General features: G+C 39.1%; 1 protein-coding gene across 2 annotated transcripts in view; it reads right to left on the bottom strand.

The window, feature by feature from the left end:
* Positions 1–1,722: 1,722 nt before the first annotated feature.
* LOC120888121 (uncharacterized) overlaps positions 1,723–20,397 on the bottom strand; it is a 121,198-nt gene continuing 102,523 nt past the window's right edge. For both annotated transcript variants that reach the window (XM_078032161.1, XM_078032160.1), the window contains exon 3: positions 1,723–3,176. The gene's annotated coding sequence lies outside the window, so the exon portion shown is untranslated. The remainder of the gene's footprint in view (positions 3,177–20,397) is intronic.

Below are 20,397 nucleotides of genomic sequence, written 5' to 3'. Positions count from 1 at the left end.
TTTCTCTCTCTCCCTCTCTCCTCTTCTTTAAAAAAAAAAAAAAAGAAATTTCTTTAAATCCCCGAACACCATAAAGTCACCCAGAGCTGCTGAGGGGCTCTGTGTGAATGTTGAAGCACAACTTCAGTAAGACTGAATGAGATGATTTACAACTCTGCCTTAGCCTTGTTTCTTTACAAAAAGCTCAAAGTTAGTCAAAGAGAAGAACTTGGTCCTTCTGGGGTCTTTTATGAACATGTGCACAGCCCTGGGCATACACACAGCCCTATGAATGTTCATGACTTTCTAAATTCCCAGGAATATGTTCGAGCTTTTCAAAGACCCCTAGGAATTTATCATTCTCCATCTTTTCCTTTTATGACTTTTGAGTATTATATTATTTGCCTCCTCTGTTACCTAACCACCTCATGCTACTGCATTGTTCAACATTTGCCACTGAATGCTTTCCACAAATACCCTCCAGGAAATAGCTGCTTGCCCTGGGCTACCAGTCAGGTCAAATAAAGACAGCCTTGTGAGTGGGACTTCCAGAGAACCACCAGATAGGTCAAATCATAGAATTATCTGAATAAAAGGGGGCTTGGGGATATAGCTCAGCTGGTAGAGTACTTGCCTCAAATGCACAAGACCCTGGGTTCAATCCCCAGCACCACCAAAAAAAAAAAAAAAGAAAGAAAGAAAGAAATGAATTTTCTGAGAAAGGATTTTTAAAGGAGCTTCAATACCATCCACCTCCTCCCTGGGCTGCTGTTTTTCACCACATTGGCCAGCTTGGGGTCTTCAAGACCATGGAGTGAAGAAGATGGTAAGGGAGAAAAGTAAGCCACCACAAAATTCACTGACTGAGGTTCAGCCATGGTTCTGAAAAGTTGATTCTGATGACTCTGGGCAGTATTGTGGTGGATAAGAGGGTCTGGGGTGTAATTACTCTGTTATTTTCCCTGGCATCATTCTCCACCAACGTGGAAGACGGAGAATCATTTTCCCAAACAGGACCCTTTACCCTTATTTCCATGGTAACTGCTATTGCATCTACATGCACTCAAATCCCATCAGATGATGCTCTCATGTTGCTTTCACTCACCCTACATACTTTAAAGAATTTAAAGGGAGGGAAATTGTCTGCTGTATTTATTCGAATATCTTCCATCTGTGTTACTTTTTCTTATTCCTAAAGTCCCAATTTTCCCTCTGGTTTCATTTTCCTTCTGCCTAAAGAATTTTTTTTCAGCATTTCATCAGAGCAGACCCACGGATGACAAATTCTCTTAGTTTTCCTTCATCTGAGAGTGACTTTATTTCACCTTCATTGGCGAAGGACATTTTCCTCAGATAGGAAATTCTGGATTAACACTTTTTTGGGTTTTTTTTCAACATTAAAAAAAAAAAAGATTTTTTCCACTGCCTTTTGGCCTCTATGGTAGCTGATGATAAATTCACAGTCATTGAAGTCATTGTTTCCTCTCTTGTGTTAGTTGGGGTTCTGCAGAGAAACAAAGTGAATAGGACGTGTGTGCAGTCGCACACGCACATACACACAAGCACATACACAAAGAGACCTATTTTAACAATTGGCTCCTGTGATTATGGAATCTGGGAAGTCCAAAATGTGCAGGGTGGAGTCAGAATGTCAGTCATCAAGAATACAAGCAATAAAAAATGCTGGAGAGGTTGTGGAGGAAAAGGAATGTTGTAGGGACAAACGAGGCAGGGCACCGAAGATAGCAGGAAACAGTTTTATTTGGCTGCAGCCAGGTTCAGGGGGCACAGCTTTTGCTGTAATCAATCAATCCCCTGAACCCCGAGTTCAGGGACTTTCAGAGTTTTATACCCAGCGTGTAAGGGGAGGAGCTCAGAAGTTCACAGTCTCCAGAAGTTCACATAGAAGCAGCTTTTTCTTTCACTGTTCTGGGCATGTTAACTCTTCAAGGACAACACTTGAGAAGGGGAGAGCTTCTTCTCCCCTCTCTTTCCTCCCCCTGCCAGCTGTTACCATGGAGCCCAATTGTAACTTATCTTAAAAATATAGACATCTCTGTGAAACCCCAGCTCAAGGCCAGAGGCCTTGTTTGCACATTTCTACAAAGTACCATATTGGATATGTTTGTGAAAAACTAGTAAGGGGATGTCCAGCACCTGGAGTATCTTCTTGGCCAGTGGCCAAGTAAAACAGGGCAACACAAAAATAGGAAGTTTATCTACATTGGAGTCTTTCGAAGAGACTCTTTTGCTGACAGTCCTAAAATCAGCCATGGTGAAGAGGGCTTTTCTGTGGAGAAACGGGGTGCTACTTCAGGAACACTTTTGCATTGTTGGTGGGACCATAAATCAGTATAACCACTATGGAAATCAGCGTGTAGGCTCCTCAAAAGACTAGGCATGGACCACCTTGTTACCCAGTAACCCACTTCTTGGTATTTATCCTGAAAAATTAAAGGCATCTTACTCCAGGGATACATACATTTCCATGTTTACAGCAGCACAATTCACAACAGCCAAACTATGGAACCAGCCGAGGGGTCCATCAACAGATGAATGAATAAAGAAAATGTGGTATCCATGCACAATGGAGTTTTATTCAGCCATAAAGAAAAATAAAAGTATGTCTCTTGCAGGAAAACAGATGGAACTAAAGACCATCATGTTAAGCAAAATAAGTCAAACTCGGGAGTTCAAGGGGCTTATGTTTTCTTTCATATCAGGAAGCTAGAGAGGAAAAAGAAAAATAAAGGTGAGGATAGACCCCATGAAAATCAAAGGGAGATCAGTAGAGGAAAGGAACCAAGGGATGGGAGGTAGGGTAGGTGGGGGAAAGTGCTGGGGAGTGATGTTACCAAATTATATTGTTATATTACATATATTGAATACATAACAACAAATCCCATCAAAATGTACAACTATAATGCACCAGTTTTAAAAAGGTGGAAAAATATAAATGACAAAAGTGACTCAAAAAATAATAATAATAATAATAATGCAGGGTGGGGTAGCAGGCTGGAGCCCCAGAGAAGACCTGATGCTACAATTGAAGTTCAAAGGTCATGAGGCTGGTGATCCAAGAAAGAGCCAATGCTGCCGTTCAGGTACCAAAACCATACACCTTGAAGTCCTTCTTGCTTGGAGGAGGTCAGTCTTTTTGTTCCATTCAGGCCTTTGACTGATTAGAAGAAGCCCACCTGTGTTACAAAGAATGATCTGCTTTAATCCACGAATTTAAATGTTCATTTCATTCAAAAGTATCCTCACAGAAACATTGAGAATAATGTTAGACTAAGTATCTCAGCACAGTAGCCAGCCAAGTGGATGTAAAATTATAAAATTGTTATTATCTGGCTGCACAAATATAAAATTGTTATTATCTGGCTGCTTTCATGATTTTCTTTCTCTGCTTCTTAGAAGTTTTGTTATGATATATCTAGGTGTAGAATTCATTGAGGTTTTTCTAATTTGGGGGTCACCATGCTTCTTGAAGCTGTAAGTTTATGTTCTTCATTAAATCAGGGGAGATTTTAGCCATTCTTCTACCCTTTAAGCAAAAAGTAGAGGCCCTCTCCTTCACATTTGTCTATGCCTAGTGTGCAATTACAGAGCTCAGGTTGGAACATATAAGAGAAAAAACACCCACAGAACTCTCCACTAGCTGGACTTCAGTGTTCTGGTTTCCTTCCCCAAGGAGCCTGAAACCCTTTGCCTTTCAGATCTCTCAGGTAACTGCTGGACACATTCTGCGCAGGGGTTGTCAGTTCGGTTTGGTGGGAGGACAAGTGGGTGCTGTGCCTACTGCATCTTCTCTGGAACCAGAGCCTCTGCTCTCTCACAGCTCCTATAATCAGGCTTGGCCTCCCCTGTTCTGCTGAAAACACAAATTACAGAAAAAATAATTGCTTTTTTTAAACTGATTCTACATGCTTGTTAATTTCGTTTGCTGATTCTTGTAAGATTTCAGAGGTACTTAGGGTGTTCTACATGAATAACCACCTGTGAATTAAAGCAGTGTCGCTTCTTGTATGATCTTTGTTTTAACATTTCTTTCTTTTTATTGTTGTTTTTGGTAGGGTTTTTTTTTTTCATTTGGCTGGTTGGTTGGATTTTGATATTGGCCGGTCTCTCTAGGGCCATTCAGCTGTGGACAAACAGGAGTAAGAAAAGATAGCTTCATCCTTTTCCCAATCTTAGGAGAAAATCTTTCAATATTTCATACTTAAGTATGATGCTCAATTTCCCTTATGAGATTTCTTTTGTGGGGGGCATTGGGATGGGACCCAGGAACACTTAATCACAGAACCACATCACCATTATTTATTATTTTTATTTTCTTCTATTTATTTGTTTGTTTATTTATTTATTTTTGAGGCAAGGTCTTGCTAAATTTGCTTAGGGCCTTGCTAAGGTACTGAGATTCGTTTGAACTTATGATCCTCCTGCCTCAGCCTCTCAAATCATTGAGATTACAGGCATGCACTACCATGCCCAGCCCTTGTGGATTGATTTTAAAAAGTTAGTTTCTAACCTTAGTTTTCTGCTAATTTTTATCTTGAATTGGTTTAGAAAGTTATCAAATGCCTATTAGTGTTTAAAGAGATGATGAACTGGTTTTTCTCCTGTAGTTGGCCAACATAATTAGATATATTGATTGGTTTTCAAGTAGTAAACTAAGTTTATATTACTGATATAAATTCTACTTGGTCAGATGCATTTGACTAAATGCTCTGTTTTTCTAGCTTCTACTCAAGTTACCTACTTTCTCCTACTTCTGATTTGCTTTTTCCTCCCACATAATTGAGATATATCAAAATTTAATGAGTTAGGCAGGCGCAGTGGCACACACCTGTAATCCCAGCGGCTCAGGAGTCTGAGGCAACAGGATTGCAAGTTCAAAGCCAGCCTTAGCAAAAGCAAGGCACTAAGCAACTCAGTGAGACCCTGTCCCTAAATAAAATACAAAATAGGGCTGGGGATGTGGCTCAGTGTTCTAGTGCCCTTGAGTTCACTCCCCAGCACCAAAAATAAATAAATAAATAAAAAATTTAATGAGTTATATACAGTGAACACAATTTTGGAGATTAAATTCATGTTTTACTAGAAGAAATCATAATGTACAGCAAATAATACAAGTATTGTACATTATATTTTACAAGACAGTAAAAATTTCTTAAAGATATCTGAGAATACTTATTACAACTATAGCCAAGAAAATGACAGTTGACAAGTAAATTGAAGGGTTTGAAACAGACTCTGACAACAGTCCCCACCCAAATACAAAATTATGGCTAATATTAACTCTAAAGATACTTCTAAACTCAAGCCCAGAACAGAACCTGTGTATCAGAAAATTACAGATCATGACACTACTAAAATTATCATAGTTAATATAGCAAAACTAATATATAGTTTTAAGTGTATACAGTGAAACATAAAGAAAAAAAAACAGAATGTTTATTGTTTTAAATTAAGTATGCAGCATTCTTTAGCCTATGGGCCTTCCCCCCCACCCCTTTCCAGGCTGGGAGTTGAACCTGGGCCTCCCACATGCTAGCATGTGTCCTTGAACTACATCATCAGGCCTTGAATCCGGTTTTTTAGTAGTAAATGATGCCATATGATAACCCCCAAACAAAACAAAACACACAAAATTGATGTGCTGTTTCTATCACATTCTGAAAATCCTATTTCCTTTTCCTTTCCTAAGGAAGCTAAGACTCGTTATTGCCTTATCTGACTTTCTGTTCTACCAACTCTTCCAGCATGAATAAGAGCCAAGAACCCATCCCTGGAGAATGAGATGAGTCATTTCTACATAGAATGGGGCCCTAGAGCATTCTTTAAGCCCCAATCAAAAAGTACACGGTGATGAATGGGGTTTAAACTATGAAAATGAGGGGGGGAAAGAAAGAGATAAAGGAAAGTGAGATGGAAGTCATGACAGCCCCATTTTTTAATTTCCCCAAATCCCTTTGTAAAAGAGAGAGATCAAGTGTGGTAGCAAAAGACAAAATCCACAGACACCATCATCAACTGCAGTAGGTCACAAAGAATCTCCAACAATGTTGTAAAACAACTGGACGGAACCAAACCATAGAGCAACAAGGGAACAACAGTGGGCCAGAAGCAGGAGGGAAAGCAGGTTCCTAAATGCTGAGAACCAAGAGACTGAGAACTCATCGTCCCAAAAGGAGGGCCTTCCAGCCACCACCCAGCCAGGCCCACACCATGAACTGGAAGGGGCCTCACCAGGGAGCCTGAGGCTACTGCAGGAAGGTTGAAAGGTATGTGGTAGCTGACCACAGGAACACCCAGTGGGGCTGCCTTCCAGGAGGGGGCCACCCAACATGGAGTAGAAACAGCTGAGCTAATAGAGCCCAAGTCGACGAGAGCAGGGCACGGGGCCAAAAAAGAGAGAGAATGTTCTACCAGTGAAGGAGAAGATGGAAGGAAGCAAATATCAGGCAGCACCGAAGAGATGACTGCACAATGGCCATATTCTCTACAATTCTGTGGGAAAAGCAGAAAAAAGAAAAAGACATTAGGATCCCTCCCCCAACCCCTTACAGAGAAACTTCCCCCTAAAAATACGACTTCAGCACCAGAAAGACGATGGTCGATCACCCTTCAAAAATGTAAAAAAGAGAGAAAAATGATCCAAATAACATATTTTCAGAAGATACATATTCACCAGAAATTTGTGACTGTGAAGCATTTGAAAATTGGAAACCAACATTTCAAAATGGGTTGCAGAAAATAAGAAAATAGTAGAAGACAGAGCGCAAAGAATGTAACATAAACCAGAACTAGGAAAACTCAGAGATAAGTTTGGCCAGACAATAGGCAGATATGAAAAGAGTTTACAGAGCTCATAAACAATCGATGGAAGTTATAGCAAAAGGAGAATAAAACAAAGAGAGAGAAAAAGCATTCTGGAAAAAAAATGGTAAATGGTAAACACTAAAAAGTAAGCAAAAAAGGGTCAATGTCCACCAAGAAAGAAAAGAGAAGGAAATGAAGAATACTTTTAAAGTTCTTTTGAAAGAACTATAATTCCAGTATCTTTTAGGAAATAAAAGAAGGTTTGACCCTTTGGATTTGCAGGGCACCCCACATACCTCTGAAAATCAACTCAGAATGCTCAACGCTGAGACATAATTTATAAAATGATGGAACTACAAAGAATTCTTTGGGCATTCAAGAAAAAAGACAAAGTGACTTTTTATTGGTGCACAGTAATTACACAGAGCCGTGAGTTTCGTTGTGGCATATTCGCACATGCATATAACACAATTGGATAAGTTCCACTCCCCCATACTTTCTCTTAAAGAAAAGAAGACCAGCTTGGCCTCAGACTTTTCAACGGGGACCTTCCATGACAGAAGATAGAGGAACAGCATACTTGAGCTCCTTAAGGTAAGAAAATGACCCCCCAATGATTACAACCTGCATAACTTTCAAGCATAAATTCCTGGACTAACTCTTAGGTGCCACAGATATCAGATAAGCTCTTCCTTCTTCCTCTTCCCCCACTTCCTTCTCTTCTTCCTGAAGAATTCAGTCCTCATTCGGACATCAGGTAGGGGAGAGCAAGGTGGTGGGCCACAGGGGGGAGGGGGAGGGCAGGAGCAGTCAGAGGGCTGGAAGTGGAAGACCTTGGCTCAAGTGAGTAGGGAAAAGGATTCCCAGAGCAGGTGGCCTTCCAGGGCCTGAGCAGGGAGAGACAGGCGTCCACACAAAAGGGGTGGCCTGGAATGGGGTATCAGCCCTCAGCGGGATGCAAAGTGTCTACCCGAATCAGCCTGACAGAGGAAGTAAGAGCCTGGGCAGATTGAGATTCTCCCAAGCAGGAGAAGGAGGCCTCACTGTGTGTGGAGGAAGGATGGCAAGGTCTCCCTGCGCAGGGAGTCAGAGGCCGAGGAGGGTGAGGGCGTGAGAAGGACAGACTGACACGGGAGGTAGATGCCTAAGTGCACAGATAAGAAGCACAGCCACGCAGGGGGCTCACAGCCCAGGGAGTGAGATCCCAAGCAGAATGAGAAGGTCAGCTATGCACTGGGTGGAGGAGGCGGGAAAGATGGGAGATTTGCTATATACAGGGGGCGTGTTGAGCAAAGAAGTCAATATACTAAAGATAATAGGAAGTGGGTTTCTCACTCCCAGAGAAAAGAGCTACAAACTGGAATGAACTCTGGGGTACCAAATTGGGATTGGAGGTACAGGTGTGACTCATAGATATGATAGATGACATTTGATTAAGTTAGATTGGTTTAGATGGATGGATAGGGTGAATGAAAGATGATAAATAAGTGGATGGATGGAGGGAGGATGGATGGATGGATAGAAGATGGCTGTAGACACAAATGTGTATATGTATAATATACTATCTACACACATCTCTTAACTTGTTCACTGCATAGGCCTAGGAAAAACTATATGACAATATTGATGAGCATGCCTAGCACACAGGCCTGAGTTTCTAAATATCATCCCACATTTGAAAAAAACAAATCTCGCCTGTAATCCCAGCAACTCAGGAGACTGAGGCAGGAGGATCACAAGATGGAAGCTGGCTTCAGCCACTTAGTGAGACTCTAAGAAACTCAGTAAGACCCTGTCTTAAAATAAAAAATAAAAAGAACTGGGGATTTGGCTCAGTGGTTGTTTTTCACTGCTGTAACTAAAAGAACCCAACCAAAACAACTGTAGAAGAAGAAAAGTTTATTTGAGGGTTCACTGTTCTAGAGGTCTTAGTCCATAGGAGGTTGGCTCCATTCTTTGGGGTTCAAGGTGAGGCAAAACATCATAGTGGAAGAGTGTGGCAGAGGAAATCGGCTCACATGGTGATTGGGAAGCAAAGAGAGAGAGACTCCACTCGCCGGATACAAAATATATACCCCAAAACCACACCCCCCAATACTCCACCTCCTCCAGCCACACCCCATCTGCCTTCAGATACACTCAGTCCCATCTGGTGATTAATTCACTGATTGGGTTAAGGCTCTTGCAACCCAATCATTTCTCCTCTGAACCTTCTTGCATTGTCTCACATGTGAGCTTTTGGGGGACCATACAGTGGTAAGCAACTTTGGATTCAATCTCCAGTACCAAAAAACAAAAGAAAAGAAAGAAAGAGCAAACCAAGTTTCCTTAAGAAAACTGAGTCCAGGTCTGAAGCAAGCTTAAGATATGCCCAGAATATCTTATTGTTATAGAAGGTAAGGAAATTTTCAATGATTATGGGGACATGCAAACGGACCACAGAGTGAAGTTGAAGAGGCTCTCGCTGGCCAAATCAGAGAGAGTTTGAAGATCAAAATAAATAATGATAGTAATGAAGAATAAGCTACCAAATAAAATTGGAAACCTGAAATCTGACATAATTAATGAATTAATTAGAAGTTTGATAAGGAACAGGGTCCTTTAAAGTTTCAAAGTCCCTTGCCACAAAATGCTGATTACAGGAAAAAGAGTAACTTTACAGTAGAAAAGCCAGGCAAGTACCCCTTAATCAAGTGATCACAGTGAGGGGACAAATCAAAATTCTATGACACCTGATAGGATACATGGAGAAAAACATAGATTCACTTTTGTAATATTAATGCACAACTTAAACTAAATATGAGATGGCATCAAATAAATACAACCAGAAAGACATTCTACAAATTAACTAGTCCATTATCTTCCAAAGTGTGGATGTCATCAAAGTCAAGAACAGTTCAGTCAGAAGGAAATCAACAGACAGGACAATTAAAAAATAAATAATGTAAGTAAGCTCCCAATATTGTATACTTAAACTGAAAATTTTTAGCCAGGCACAATGTCACATACCTGTAATCCCAGCAGTTTGGGAGACTGAGGCAGGAGGATCACAAGTTCAAAGCCAGCCTTAGCAATTAGCAAAGCCCTATATAACTCAGTGAGACCCTGTCTCTAAATAAACTACAAAATAGGGCTGGGGATGTGGCTCAGTGATTAAGTGCCCCTGAGTTCAATCCTGGTACTTAATAATAATAATAATAATAATAATAATAATAATAATAATAATATATTTTAACTAAATATACTTAAAATTATTTGTTATTTATCTAAAATTCCAATGTAAATGGGCATCCTGTATACTTGTTAAAGCTGACAACGGCACCACTGAGTCCCCTTTGGGTCTATTGTGAATTGTTGGAGATCTTGAGAATGCACTTGTGATTACTCATCTTCATCCCATGAATTGATAATTGTAGAAGAAATGGTAATAATAAGAGTAAAAACAGCAGTAGGCACGAGAGCAGCATCGGCAGTCGTAATCTTCCAGAGCACGATTCTCAATGTGCGGGACTCACAGCAGAGCCAGAGACTCTGGGGACTAGTCAGTCCATGAACCACAGTGGCAAAGGGAGAAAAGCAGATGTCTGCATCTCTTCTCAGGAACTAGAGAAAGAATCTTCAGAACCAAAACTCCAAAAAAGTTCGGGAAGAGCCTTCTACATAAGCTGTGATTTATTTTACAAGTAAACACCTTTTCAAGAGAATGCTTTCCAACAAAAGAAGCTGATGGAAAGGGAAGGAATATTCTGGGGAAGAGACCACAAAAAGGCCCACATACAACATTGTTAAAAAGAAATAATGTCATCTTTTCTCTGCCAGTAGGATCCACACCTGTGTTTAAGTCATCAGAGCTCATACATACGATAGTCTTAGCAGACGAAGAAATAAAAATCATACCTACTAAACAACAACAAAAAAAGAATCTTAAAAATACTGCTTGGACTTCTAATTACTTAGTTTTATTTAGCAAATCTGCTGCATTTGTAATTTCTATTTAGGTTCTAATATAATCCATTGTACAAAGTTTAAATCTGAAGTGCTAATTACCTGGAAGGGAGGAAGAAAATAATTTCCTTCCACATTTAAGCAACCTCGAGGTGTCATCAAGGGAGAGGGGTTTCCAGCAGTCCCTCCAAGGGACCATCCCAGGTGCTGACAAGCTCATGTGCCATGATCTGGTAGGACCTCACAGAAGAAAAAGGTGTGGACCTTCCTGCGCACTTTGTCCTGAGTGAGCACAAACAGGAACCTATTAGAGTTACCCATCTCACTTCATATTTTCAGGCAGTTCATCAGTGGGACTTAGGGTCTATCATCAACAGTCAATGACTTATCCCCAAAGGACTTAAAATGAGCTTACTACAGTGACACAGCCACATCAATGTTTACAGCAGCTTAATTCACAATAGCTAAGCTATGGAACCAACCTAGGTGTTCTTCAACAGATGGATGGATAAAGAAAATGTGGTATATATACATGGTGCAATATTATTCAGGTTATGGCATGGAAAAATGAAATCATGGCATTTGCCAGTAAATGAATGGAACTGGAGACAATCATGCTAAGTGAAATAAGCCAGTCCCCAAAAACCAAAGGCCAAATGTTTTCTCTGATAAGCAGATGCTAACACACAATTCCGGGGGTGGGGGAGGAAGAATAGAAGTTCACTGGATTAGACAAAGGGGAATAAAGGAGAACGGGGGATGGGAATTGGAAAGACAGTGAAAGAATCAGACATAACTTTCTTGTGTTTATACATACACAACCAGTCTATCTCCACATCATGTACAATCTCAAGAATGGGAAGATATACTCCATGTTTGTATGATATGTCAAGGTACATTCTGTCTTGTATAACTGAAAAGAACAAATTTTAAAAAACTGTCAATACCTTCAGCCTTCATCATATCCCTACTTAGGCAGATCCTGACTTCAGCCAACACAGCAGCACTGATTTAACATAAACTCTATATCAAGCCCTGGAATAGGTACAGGAGACACAAAACTAATAAGGTGCACTGTTTCTGCCCAAGTAAAGCTCAGTTTTGTAGGAGAGACAGATATGAAAAACAAATGACTGTCACATACAGCAGCAACCACCTAAATAGGCATGATTTAAAGATATAGATGCACAGAGGAGCAAGATATCAATTCCACCCAGAGTGACTCCAAGGAGCTTCAGACAGGAAGAAATATCACGCTGCATATTCAAGAAGGAATATGCTAGGTTGCTTAGATGGGTGGATGCCAGGTGACGAACCTAGTATATGGAAAACCAAGGTGGCATGAAAGAGTATGGCATATTTGAGATCTTTAAGCAGATCAGGGGGACCAAAGCATATACAATTGTCCCTCAGTATCCACAGAGGAATTGGCTCCAGACCTTCCCACAGGAAACAAAATCCAAAGATACTCAAGTCCCTTATATAAAATGACATAATATTTGCATATAATATAACCCATGCACATCTTCCCTTATACTTTTTTTTGGGGGGGTCTGGGGATTGAACCCAGGGGCACTCAACCATTGAGCCATATTTTTTAAAGTATTTCATTTTGAGATAAGTTCTTTCCAAGTTGCTTAGGACCTTGCTAAATTGCTGAGGCTGACTTTGAACTTGTGATCATCCTATTTTAGCCTCCCAAACTGCTGGGATTACAGGTGTGTGCCACTGCACCCAGCTATATTGCTACCTTTAAATAAAGTCTAAACTCCTTAGCATAGAATCCCAGTTCTCCTGGTCAGTCTCCACTTTCTCAAATCTTGCCCCCATGTGTACTATATATGCTCAGCCCTCCAGATCTGCACATTTCACATTTATGAATTCTAAAACTGTGGGTTCAACCAAATGTGGATCAAAAGTAGTAAAAACTAAAATTTCCTCCCTATTGAATATGTACAGACTTACTTTCTTATCTGTGTTCCTTAACAATATGGTGTAGCAATGATTTACATAGTATTTATATTGTATTAGTTATTGAACCCAGCATCCTGGGTTCAATCGAGAATACTAAATAAATAAATAAAGTAATATATAAGAGTTTTCCACAGGAGAGCAACGTGGTCAGACTTAGATCTTTAAAAGACGGTTCTTTTGGTTGGATGGAGCACAGCAAAACCAGAGACCCATCAGGTGCAGCAAAGCAGATAGACAGGTTGGCCTTGGGGGTCTGCTGCCCTGGACTGAATGCAAGTTCACCATGTTCTAAGTGTGAGAACCTCAACTGGCCTTCGCTTGCCTCAGGTTCCTCACCTTGGAACTGGTTTCATAGATGGGCAACCTGTGTAGTTTCACGTGGCCCAGCACTTTAAAGGGGTCTGACTTGAAATTCTTAATCAGCTTTAAATAAAGGAGCTCCCATTTTCATTTTGCACTAGGTTCTAAAAATTATGTAGCCAGACCTGTCTCACCTGCAAAATGGGTGCTATAATCGCACCTATTATGACCACTGGATTATTGGGAAGTTTAAAATGTAGAAAGTAGTGCCTAGGACAAAATCCTCTGTAAATAGAAGTCATTTTATTATTTATTATTATTATTCTTAATCCCCCAATATAGCAGGAGCCTATAAAGTAAGGTGGCGACAGAAAGACCAGAGAAGGGAGAGCAGAGGGTGGAACAGGCAAGCCATCATCCTGGATGGGGAAGAAGGGACTTGAGAAAGAAGCGGGAAGAGCAGCCAGCAAGTGCCCTCTCCCAGGCCAAGGCTGGCCAGAGCTTTGGTAAATGTACAGCTATCTGCTAACACCCATAAGGCTGTTTCCAACCTAATGTAACTTCAATGTTCATATCCAAATGCACCTCTTTTCCAAAAGTGGACCTCCATGGCTGTCTCCGTGTGGACTGTGGCAACTGTAGAACATTGTGCAGGAAAAGCCAAAATTATGATGTGTGGCCTCCCATTCCAAATATTTGAAGGAAAAGATGCTAAATCAAGAAAGCAATGCTTTGAGGGGGGAAAAAAGAGCACATGAAATCAGTTTTCAGCAAACTATCTAAGCTTTTATTATACTAATCTGGGACAACTAAAAGCCAGGAATTTAATTAGAAGACTAAATAAGCAAGTTTTAGAATTATTACTAATGCAAAAAAAAAAACTAATAGGTTTTTAAAACCATTTGAAATCAGCATTTCTAAAACCAAAAGTGGTCAAATATCAGCAATTTTATATGGCTCAACAGTTCCTGAAAATACATGTAGCTACTAATAGACAACACTAACCAACAAGATGACAATGATTAAAAACAACATTACTCTTTAAGAAGAAAAATAAAAAGCAAAGATTTAGGAATCTTAAAATGGCATCATTTATTACTCTCATGATCAGAGAAAAATAAATATTAATTTTTAAAAATATTTTTTAGTTGTAGTTGGACATATACCTTTATTTTATTTATTTTTATGTGGCATTGAGGATCAAACCCAGCTCCTCGCACGTGCTAGGCAAGCGCTCTACCACTGAGCCACAACCCCAGCCCATAAATATTAATTTTTAAAGGAACTAATGCAGGAAAAAAGCAAACATCTTACTAGAAGACATCCACAAGAATAACAAATGAACAAACATCCTGACAACAACTATAGCTGAAGAACATATGTACGGGTAAAGAAACAAATACTACCATAAAAATGGTTTTAGAATTACAGGCCTTTTATAGCACATGTTCAATAATAGAAAAAAAATGGCAATTTATTAAAACATGAATTCCACTTGATAAAAAAAACAAATTAGTTCCTGGGTAATTCCTCTATTTATTATTTATTGAACTAATAGCAAATGCACAAAGAAATGAGACAGAAGGCTTTAAAACCTATTGGAAGCCTCTTGCGGAACTGGGCCAATCAGATCTTCCAGGCAGTTCTAACTCATGATATAAAAAGCCCTCTGGAGCATTCAGATGGGCTTTTTTTTAAATACACACAGCTGCTTGACACCAGGATGCCACTATGGGGTAGGTTAAATGGCTACCAACAGATACGAGGCCTCAAGCACTTTCTCATTCTGAATCTTTTTTCATTCTAGGTCTAATGATATATTTAGAATAGGATGGAGCTTGCAGGGTGGGTTTTGATCCCCCTCCCCTCCTCTGAAGAATATTAACAAATGCTGGGGACAAAAATTAAGGTGTTCATATATAGGAAAATCAAAGGGTTCTGATGATTTGGGTCTTTTAGCAGAGCTCATCTCCGTCTTTCAGCAGCATCTCACATAATGATTGTTCCCCTCTTTAAAATATCTTCACGCAGCGGCTGCCTCATCATCTCTCCTAGTTTTGTTTGTTTCCACTGGCTGCTAGTTCTCAGTTGCCCTAGCTGGATCTTCTTCACCTTCAACTTCCTAACAATAAATTGGAGCTCCCCAGAGAAGATCTCTGTTCTTTTCTATACACCCAGGGAATCTCATCCAGACCTGTGCCTTTAAACACCCACCCATTCTCTGTATCTCTCCAGCCCCTGAGCTCCACACATGCATAGCAAGTTGCTGATCCCATATTTCTACTTGCATGTATAATAGGTATTGCAAACTATGGCCAAAATAACTCTTGAGCACTCCAATCTACTGGGTGTCCGGTCATTCCTCATTTCACTAGAGAGGCTAAAACTAAGAGTCATCTGTCACAGTCCACCTTCAATTCATCCTCAAGTTCTGAGACCTCTATCCAAATCATATCTTGAATCCCACCTTTTATCACCATCTCTCTCTATATCACCTCCTTCCTCCCAGACACTACGACTCTCACCTGGTCTATTACAATAGCCTCATATTTGTTGTCTCCTCCCATTCTTATTCAACAACCCCAGGTCCTCACAAAGCAGCCAGAGTCACTACTTTGCAAACTGATCCTGCCTAAGTCTTCCCATGACCTCCCACCAACCTTAGAACAAAGTGCAAAAGCTACCCCTCCAAGACTTGGGAGCATAAAATGTTACAATTGCATTGAAGAATAATCTGACAATGCTTGGTAAACCTGAAGACCAGAACACCTTCTTATACAGCAATTCTTCACCCTGTCTTCTCCCTGAGGAAATCTCTTGCCAAGGTTCTGTGAAGAGATGTTCTTTGCAGAACTCTTAATAGTGAAAAAGTAAAACATTTCACTGTTCCCAGTAGAAGAATTGATACATAATTTTTTCACATGATAGGATGTTATACTCTAGTTAAAAATAAATAAAATATCACTCTATGATAGAGTTGATGCTTGGGCACTGACAGCTTCCAAGCCTTCTCTCTCTCCCTTTTGTACACATACACACATGCCTATAAGGAAGACCAGGCGCTCCTCCTATGTCATTGACAGGGAAGCTCAGATTCCTAGGGATAATAAACACCACAACCACTGCCAACCATCCTCACTATTGTTTGCTCCAGACCAAACCCAACCTCTTCTCCTTCACAGGACACTTTTAAGGTTGATTTTGGGAATAATAAGTAAATTTCAGATCCAATTGTGCCAATATGTCAGTATAAGCATTCCACCTTTCACAAATTCCTGGGTAGAATTTGGGATCTTCTCAGTATCCCAGTGGGAAATGTTAAGTGCCGCAGTCTGGCTGGGCACAATTCAGGAGCCACTTGTCAAAAGAAACGAACTTTATTTTTAGAACCACACAGGCCAAACAAAACAGCTCCTCAGGAAAAACCCTCAGAGCCCAACTGCCACCACCGGCTTCCTACAAGCCTCTCACCAAACACAAGCCTCACCACCTCCCACAATCCTCCTGCTCTTGAGGCCGATTGGCTGGGTGGTGTGGGCAGAGCCAAAGAAGTCCCCCAATGAGCATCACCGCAGAGGAGCCAATCAGCTAGATGTTGCTGGGGCCACTGTGAGCCAATCATCAGCTGGCAGTCTGAAAGTTTGCTGGCAGCTGGAAGTTTGCTGGGGGCCCTTCGGCTGTGGCTCTCAACAGTTAAGCACTTAAAAGAAAAATATAACAGTTAAATAAACCACAAAAACATAATGTTAGCTGAGGGAGGGAAAGCTGTGACAGGATAGATACTGTATACTATCATTTAGGTAATGATCCGTCCTATTTCTAGTGATTTTTTTTGCCTCAATATCTATTTTTCCTTCCACTCATCTTTCCTTTGATATTTGCCACATATAAGTTTATCATACTTTTATTTTCCACTGTTCTACATATTTAGGCTTTAGATGTGCTTCCTATAAATGGCTAATTTTTAAAATGATTTTTAAGGTCTACTTCAGATGATCTTTGTCCTTCAACTGGAATATTTACTCCATTAATACTTATTGTAATTTTATGTGTAGAGAGATTTATTTCCACAATCTGAAATTAAATTTCTCTTACATTTCTTCAGGGTCTGTTTTCCAGTTTTTCATTCCATTCTCTTCCTCTACTGGTGTACCCTCTGTTCTTTTAAAGGTAACTCTAGAATTGTAAATACAATTAACTGATTCAGTGTTAACTTGGGCAAGTCCAGAACAACACAGGACTTCAGATCACTTTTATCCAAATCACCCTGCCACAGATTTACAGGTTACTGTTCTCGTGTATTTTTTTATTTTAGCCCCAAAGCCATTATTATTGTTTTGTACCATTGTCTGCCCAGGTTTAATCACACATTTGTTATTTTCTTTGCTCTTCATTTATTCTTTTACCTCAGACTTTTACCTAGAATTGTGTTACTTTTGTCTAAAATATATCCTTTAGACTAGTGTTGTCTGATAAAAATATAATGTAAGCTTGTGTGAAATTTTAAGTTTTCTGGTAGTTAATTTTCTTGGAAGGAGGTGCTGCCAGGGACTGAACCCAGGGCATTTTGCATGGTCTACTGCTGATCTACGCCTCAAGCCCCTGGTAGCTAAATTTAAAAATAAATAAATAAAATAACAGTAAAGTTAACTTTTTGCATTATATATGCTTTTTTAAAGGGGACATGCATATCCAAATTCTAATATGACAAACATGGGCACTTAAAATTAATTTTTTTGGCAGGAGCAGTGGTGCATGCCTATAATCTCAGCAATTCTGTAGGCTGAAGCAGGAGGATCACAAGTTCCGGCCCAGCCTGGGTAACTTAGCAAGACCCTGTTTCAAAATTTAAAAATTAAAAAATAAAAAAAGGGCTGGGAATGTATCTCACAGTAAAACACCCCTGGATTCAATCCCCAGTACAAAAAAAAAAAAAGAAAATTTTTTAATCATACAAAGTTAATTTCAATAAAACAAAAATATCCCATGACAAAAGCTTGACTTGATGTACTTTTTCTTAATTAAAAGTGTCTATGAATTACTGTGAGCAAAGATTACTCTGTGATTGCTAAACAAATTAGTATGCCTTGATCTCTAGAAAGGATTCCCTTAGGAAACTGCAGATAGCTGTGGATGAACATAATGAATGTTAAAGTCCAAAGGACTTAGGATGACCTCACAACTGAGTTTTACTTGTGCTAAGCCACTTCACATCCGCTCTCTATAGACTTTTAAACTGTATTACCTATTGTGCCAATATTGTTATATTGCCTATGGACATTCCTCCGATTTTCAGGAAAAAAAAAATTATGACATCAGAGATTTTAGCCCATTGGTGAACTGGAAACACATTTGCATCTACTCACAACAAAGCATTTTTCAATGCCAGGAATTTTGTGAGTTCAACCATTAAAATATGAAAAGCTTGAAATTGGTGGTGGTAAGAGTAATCTCTCCAAAGAAAGTCAGCACCACTACAATTCATGACTTCTTTTTTTTTTTTTTTTTTTTTTTTTGGTGCTGGGGATTGAACCCAGGGCCTTGGGCTTGAGAGACAAGCACTCTTCCAACTGAGCTATACCCCCAGCACCAATTCATGACTTCTTTAGGACTTTTTTTTTTTTAATCAGGGATTGATACTAAAAGGTGCTTAACCACTGAGCCACATCCCCAACCCTTTTTTATTTTTTTGAGACAGGGTCTTCCTAAGTTGCTGAGGCTGGCTTTGAACTTGCAATCATTCTGTCTCAATCTCCTAAACTGTTCGGATCACAAGATTACACCAATACACCCAGCATCAGCACTTCTTTTTGAGAACACACAAATAATATCACTAGTTTAAATCCTCCTGCATTTACACTGCTAGTTACCCACTTCAAATTCATTATTTATCACAGTGGTTTTTGAATTGCAGGTAGTAATCTTATGAATAGACCATAAAATCAGTATAAAGGGTCTCCATTTTTCTACAGAAGAATAGAAAGCAGTAAGATAGAAAATACTAGATTGTATTATATGTATTAGAGGTAAGTATTGTTATTTGTGTTTCAGTTCTTTACATATGTATTTACATTTTTAAATCATGTATTCGAGAGTTGTCACATAGACTGTATTTCTACCTTTGGTTTGAATTAAAAAATTGAATAAGATTGGCAATTTCTAAGATTGTTGTTACAAACAGAAAGCATTCAAAATGTACCTCTAAAATTCATGAAGAAAATATTAGAAATGCTGAAATTACTATCAGTCATATTTACATAATATTCATAATAGTAATAAGCATCCTCATTCAAGGGTATATTATTTAAATGGCAAAAAATATTTTTAAACATAGTCATAGCATTTAACATCTGAATTAAAACTACTTTTTTGAGTATTTATTTATTATTTTTAAGAGTGCAATTAATATAAATACCCCAAAGGAACTTCTGATTCATGAGAATGAATCATCTGCCACATGAATATCCCATTGAAATATGAAAGAAAAACATACAAATGAATAAATTATATGCAACATTAAAACAAAGAAGATACCATTTGACATTTTTAAAATTTGAAAACATTTTGGAGGATATAAAGTAGATGAAGTTATTTTTAAAGCAAGTATTTATTTTAAAAAGAAACCCAGTATAGAACACTGTATGGCCCAGCACTCAAGTGGACAGATGAAGTTATAGCTTTTTTGTGGTTTTCAGATCAGATGTGACAGGTGTCATGAGCAGAGGCAATTCAAGATCCCCAAGGTGTCTGATGAGCTTTAGATTTTGTTAATTCAATAATTATATACCTTGTAAAATGTAAAATAGTGCAGCCTTTGTAGAAAATAGCATGGTGATTCCTCAAGAAATTAAAAATAGGATTATCATACAATCTAGTAATTCCACTTCATAGATATATACCTGAAAAAATTGAAAGCAGTATCTCAAGAGACATTTATACATCCATGATCACAGCAGCATTAGTCACAACAGCTAAAAGGTGGAAGCAACCTAAGTGTCCATCAATGGATGAATGGAAAATGTGACCTATACATACAATGGGATATCTTCGGTCTGAAAAAAGGAGGAAATGCCAACATATGCTACAACATTGAACCTTAAAGATATTGTGCTAAGTAAAATAAGTCAGTCACAAAATATGAATAATGTATGATTTCACTTATATGAAGAACATACATGAGTCCAATTAATAGAGGAAGTAGAATAGCGATTGGCAGGAGTTGGAGAGAGGGGACGGGAAATTGTTTAAGGGGTGTAAAATTTCAGTTTCGCAAGATCAAAAGAGTTCGGGAGTTTGGCTGCATAGACTGTGAATGTCCTTAACACTTAATCACTTCAATGGTGATTATGACAAAAGTTATGTCTTTTACCACAA

This window comes from Ictidomys tridecemlineatus, chromosome 15 (assembly GCF_052094955.1).
Source record: "Ictidomys tridecemlineatus isolate mIctTri1 chromosome 15, mIctTri1.hap1, whole genome shotgun sequence".
In the NCBI taxonomy this organism is placed as follows: domain Eukaryota; kingdom Metazoa; phylum Chordata; class Mammalia; order Rodentia; family Sciuridae; genus Ictidomys; species Ictidomys tridecemlineatus.
This window is presented reverse-complemented; position numbering and strand designations above follow the sequence as displayed.